This window comes from Hevea brasiliensis, chromosome 13 (genome assembly GCF_030052815.1).
Source record: "Hevea brasiliensis isolate MT/VB/25A 57/8 chromosome 13, ASM3005281v1, whole genome shotgun sequence".
Taxonomy (NCBI): domain Eukaryota; kingdom Viridiplantae; phylum Streptophyta; class Magnoliopsida; order Malpighiales; family Euphorbiaceae; genus Hevea; species Hevea brasiliensis.
Window position 1 is genome coordinate 50,053,540 of NC_079505.1, and position 6,134 is coordinate 50,059,673.

Sequence of the window (6,134 nt, forward strand, 5' to 3'; positions counted from 1 at the left end):
GGTATTACCGAAAAATCGGGAATGCAACCCGAACAGGGGCATTATGGTCATTTGACATCCCGAATTGTCTTTTAACCTAAATGTCCATTAAAAATAAATAATATTACACTTAGAAAATGAAATGAAAAATTAAATTGGTGGTACCTAAAGTGAATAGCAAGAATTAAGGGCTAATATGGAATAAGTGAAAGTTAAACATAAAATATGATTTAACCTAAGTAAGTGGACCACTAAAGGAATAAATTAAAGATAATGGGGCAGGTGTACACTCATTTTATCATCTGCAATTCATCTTTCTCACTTGGATTCAACATAGCCGAATTGAAGGAAAGGAGAAAACCTCCATGGGCGTTTTCATGCAAGCTCCATCTAACTCCTCATTTCACCTCTAAACACTTAGGTTCCTTCATGAAAAATTGTCTACACATCACAAGGAAGAGTTTGATACCAAATTCAAGAAGTTTGGTGAAGGTTTAGCAAGTTCCAACCATAAGGTAAGTTAGCATTTTTGAAGATAGCTTTGTTAAACTTTGTGTTCATGTTATGGGTGTTGGTTTTGTGAAGAAAATTTTTAGGTTTGAAGAGTTATTGAGATGTTCATTTTGGACAGCCATGGAGTCATGTAATTGATGAAATAATTGTGCATATATTTGATGAGAAATGATGTTAGTTATGGTGATTTAATATCCTAATAAATTACTTCATATGTATATAGTGATTTTTGCACTTGGATGGAAATTGATGAATTGTGGGATACTTTGGTGTTGAGGAAATTTTCGGCAGCCTTGAGATTCTTGGATAAATGTATATGTTCATGAAGGTATTGGCAGAATATTGACCTTGAGAATTGATGGATATGTGTAAAGATTGATTGTGTAAAGTGTATGTAAGAATTAGTGATGTTTAGGTGTGTATGTGATTGTATTTTAGACTTTGTAAATGTGAGCTTTAATTGGTGTATTAAGGATGTTTGTAATCTGCCCAAAGTGATGTTAATGTAAAGTGGTATATGGTTTTGGTAATGAACCAAAACAGGAATGGTAAGGGAAGTGAACATATAGTAAGGTACATGTGTAATTGATGTGTGTTTAAGCATGGTAGTTAAGGGCAGTATGCATTTTAGTCAATAACTTTAGATGTGTAACCTCAATTGGTATGAGACCAATTGGAGGAGAAACTAGGCACAAAATGTGCCAACTTTCATTGAGAAAGCATACCAAAATTCTGCTTGCAAGGTGACATAAAAAAATGACCAATTCGGATTAGATGCAATTGAGACCTAAAAACTGACCATTTGGGCAGAAGTTAGTGTTTAGGCCATAACTCACTCAAAACAGGTCCAATTGACCTAAATTTTAACCATGAATAGTTAAGACCCATACCTACAAGTCTTATGAAGACACCAAAGCCCAGAAATGACCAGAAGCAAGTCAAAAAGCTTGCACAAGTTCGGGTCAAAATCGGCGAACGAGTTGACCAAATTGACCTAAAATTGACCTAATTTGATGCCATTTGACCAGCAATAGTATAATGACCATAACTTGGTCTACTTAACTCGGATTGACCTAAAATTTTGCCCCGCGTGCAATAAGACATAGATATACAAGTTTGTAGTTTTGACCGAAACCCGAAAACCGAGGGAACTAGGTCGTCCGGTTAGGTCAAACTAGTATCCCGGAATCCAACAATTTGCAATAAAATGCAAGGAAACGCAGTATACATAGAAATGAGTTTGGTAAAACGTACCAACCCTAAAACCCTATCGAATGTGACGTATTAAGGACACTAAAACCTAATTTACCTAAAACGACGAGGGTCGGTATATTAGGTAATTGAGCAAATAATAGCCTTCAAGGAATTACTTATCGAACATTATCGTTAGAGACAGTTTAATTTAGTATCAAACACTTCAAATTGTGTTTCTCGCTACCAAAGACTCGTGAAAAGGGAAGGAAACACCGAGTCCGCACTGTGAGACACTTATCAGAGGTTTGTGCACAACTCGTTTTCATCTGATTTTACTCAGAATAAGATTTCATATGATTAATTGTACATTATTGTTTTAAATTGTGGAAATGTGTTTGAATGGATATTTATTGCTTGAAAAGCATTGTAAATGATTTGATGGATACTATTGATTGAAAAGCACTGTTAATGGTTTTTGTGAAAATTAAAGATAATTATGAATTGTGTTGCCATTTTGTGAATGAAATTATAACTTTGGAAATTTATTGAATTCTCACGAATCATTTGAATAAAATGTTTGGAATTGATTTTGTGTTCACACTTAGCATGACAGTATCGTATGATTCCTCCTCCATTTATGGGGTTGTGATCGTTTATTTTCCTTCTCCATTTATGGAGCCGTGATCGTTTATTTTTCTCCCTCTCTGGTTTACCAGTTGAGGTGATCGGATGAGTACTCATTATATAGCTAGCTCCCTTCCTCATTGATTTCGATTAGTGGGGTTGTGATTGCTTTGTCGTGGTGTACAACGCGGCATTGATCGGAAATTTGTGTCATGGCTCAAGTTGTGAATGAATTGGCAACACTGTATTCTTAACTTATTCGACTAAATTGTGTTGTTATGCAATTTGATAATTTGTGAAATGAAGTTTAAATTCTTATTGACATTTACTGTCTTTCGAATTTAACTATGTTTGATTATTGAGATTTATTTTGATATTGTGTTAAATTCCTTATGACAGTATTGTCTTGAATTTAACTATGGTTTTTAAGTATCCACTATTTATATGATTTATGAATTGTGATTTAAATTGTATTTGGTTAATGTTGTGCACCACTGAGACATTGTCTCAATGATAGCTTTTTATTGCCGCAGTAGATCGACAGACAAAGCAGACTAGGCTGCTAGTACCTTCAGCGAGAGACTACCGGGTATAATGAGTATACCAATATTTTGTATTTTGTAATGTAATGTATGTTCACTGTATGTACATATTGTTGTTGGTTTTGAGCAGTTGTAAATAAAAATTGTACATTGAAGTTGGAAAATAATTATGAGTTATTTTGGCTTATAAAAATTGTATTATATTTCTTTTACCTCAGTCTTTGAAAAATCACTGTGGATTTGAGTTGAGAAATGTGTTGTGTTGAGAAATATGTTGGAGTTGAGATTTGGGAATCTATTGAAGTGATTTTTACAGGTTTTCTGAAGAACTGTTTTATCCAAAATACAGATGGCACTCTGCCAAAATTTTTACAGAAATTCCAAATAAGTCAAATGTGTTAGTTCTATCACTTCAGTTCACAAAGTTTTTAACACTTGTAAATAGTGCTCACCACTGTGAAAGAAGTAAGAAAAGTTTTTAAAATCCCTTGTAGTGTATTTAGTGGATTATCAGTAGACGGAGTTGATAATTCATTAGGTATACTACGGGATCATGTTATGCCTTACAGAGGGGTAGGGTGTGACATGTTTTAGTGGTATCAGAGCAAAGTTTTTAAATTCTGTTTTCACCTGTTACTTGAATATTCTTTCTTCATAGTACAACTGCTCAATATCATTGTTTGATACATACAGTACATTACATTATAAATATGCACTAACGGGAGGAAATCTCCTTGTGTTATTGGTTCAGGAGATCTAAAATCCTCACATTGACTATGGAAGAGGGTGATCGTTCAGTCGATCCATCTATAGAGGCTGAGGTGCAAGGGGATGCCCCAGGCCTACATAATGTTAGTGGTTCACGCACTTTCTCTCGCAGCATCGCAGCTTCGCTCGCTCGCCAAAGCAGATGGCTGCAATGTTCCAACAAATGGCTGGTAATGTGCCTACTCAAGTCCCAATACAGACACCAGTGGTACAACCACAATCTCCTACTAGGCAGTATGATAAATTGATGAAGTATGGGGCTACAGAGTTCAAGGGGACAGTAGATCCTCTAGAAGCTGAACAATGGTTAGAGAGGATGGATAGGGTATTCAAGAAATTGCATTGCACAGAAGAGCTCAGATTTGAATACTCAGTGTCTTTGTTACAGGGGGATGCTTATGATTGGTGGAAAACCATTCCCCACAGTCTGGTAGAACCTGCAGTGTTAACCTGGAATGACTTTCTCAGGGAATTCAGACAGAAATATGTCCCTGATGCTTATGTAGACCAGAAGCTGCAAGAATTCCTAAGTCTGAAACAGGGGAACAGATCAGTGGCTGAGTATGAAAGGGAATTTTCCCGCCTTAGCCATTATGCAGTGAGTCTACTCTCTACCAGCAGGGAGAGATGCAAGAGGTTTGAAACCGGCTTGAAGCCCAGTATCAGACTACAAGTAGTCGGCTTCAAACACACTAACTTCTCTGAACTTATTTCTCAAGCTCTAGAGTTAGAAAGAATCGAGTCTGAAACTGCTCCTGAGAGAAAAAAATCAGAGAAGACAGAGAATGAGGGAAAATCTGTAGAACAGAGTTCCAGTGGTCCCACTGGAAAGAGGAAGAATTATGAGGGACACAGCAGAGGTGGCAAGAAGTCTGGTAGAGGAAGACATTCAGATGTAAACCTCCTCTATCCGGTCACAGAGTACCTGAGGTTCCTACCATTCCCGCCAATGTGAAAATTGTGGAAGATATCATGGTGGGATATGCTATAAGGCTATTGGAGCTCGTTATAACTGTGGAGGCACAGACATTTTGCCAAGGATCGCACTGAGTCGCAGAGTTGGACCACCTCCTACTACTGCAGAAGGGTTAGTTCAGAGCCCTGTCACTAGAAGTTCACAACCACCTAACAGAGGTAGAGGCAGGGGTAGAGGTAGCCCAGCAGGCAGCCAAGGCACGGTAAAACATTCAGAGCAAGACAGTGCTCCGGTCAGAGTCTATGCAATGAGACAGAGGGAAGAGGCCGAGACATCTGACGTTGTGGCTGGTACCTTCTCAACTTTTAACCAAGATGTGTTTGTGTTTGATTCGGGTTCTACCCATTCTTATGTGAGTGCTAGCTGTTAGTAGTATGCCCTAGAGCATATCATTTAGTATGTATCTTGTACATATTTTTATTAATAAAAGGCATTTCCACTTTTCCGTTTACATAATATATTTATGTGTAATAGAAAAGGTCCATTGATATTTTGTTAGAAATATTATTCTTAAGTTGTTGAGAATATGAGTGACAATATTTCTAGCACGAAGTATCATAAATAGGTTCACAATCGAGGATACTTCATAATGAGGACATGACTTATCCATAAAGATTGTATTCATGTTTGTTCCCAAGTTATTTATATGAGATATAAATAAGATGGAATGGTGAGTCTCATGCCATATAACAAACATGATAGGCACTTATAAATGATAAGTAGGCCGAACCAGTGACACTTATTGTAACACCCTCCCGGTAACTACTCGTACATCCTACTGTTCCGGTGACCGGTGTCGGTTCGGACAGCTAGAACGTCCGGAAAAATATTTAAACTAAAGTCAGGAGCCATAATTAACTCAAATATTAATAAGAAAAATTTAGTAAAAATTTTAGAAATAAAATACAACTAAGTCAAGTGAGTCGTGCCTGCCGATGGGTAATCAGAGGGAAGTTGCGGTTCGCAACGAGGAGCCCTAGACAGGGGAAAAATTATAAAATAATTTTTGGGACTCCAGAGAAGGGTTATTGAGGTTCCCATGGCATTAGAATGCCAAGAAAATACCTAGAAAAATTTTTCAATCGGTACAGACAATTTTGACCCGTTAAGCCAAACGGAGGGCATTTTGGTCATTTCGCCTTCAGAGGTGATTTTTGGCCAACTTGTCCAGTTAAGTAAATAATTAATATGACATAAAATATGAAGAAACATTACTAAAAATTAAATTGAAATTGAGTAGTGATGAAAAGAAAAGAAAAATCAAAATAAAGCAATTTGTGACATCATAATGATGTCATTTATAAATTACCAACCAATCACAAGCTAGTAAGCTTTCTTAAATACTTAAAAGAGACAAAACAAAGACCAAAAAAATTAAAAATCCAGCAGCCATCTCCTTCCCCAAAACCAGCCAAAACGTAGAGAGAGAGAAGAGAGGGTTTCCACCATAGTTCAAGCTTCCAAGCTTTGAAACCTTGCTTATCTTGCACCAAAAACCGTAGATCCCTTCAATAAAAATTACCCCCACACCTTGTTGG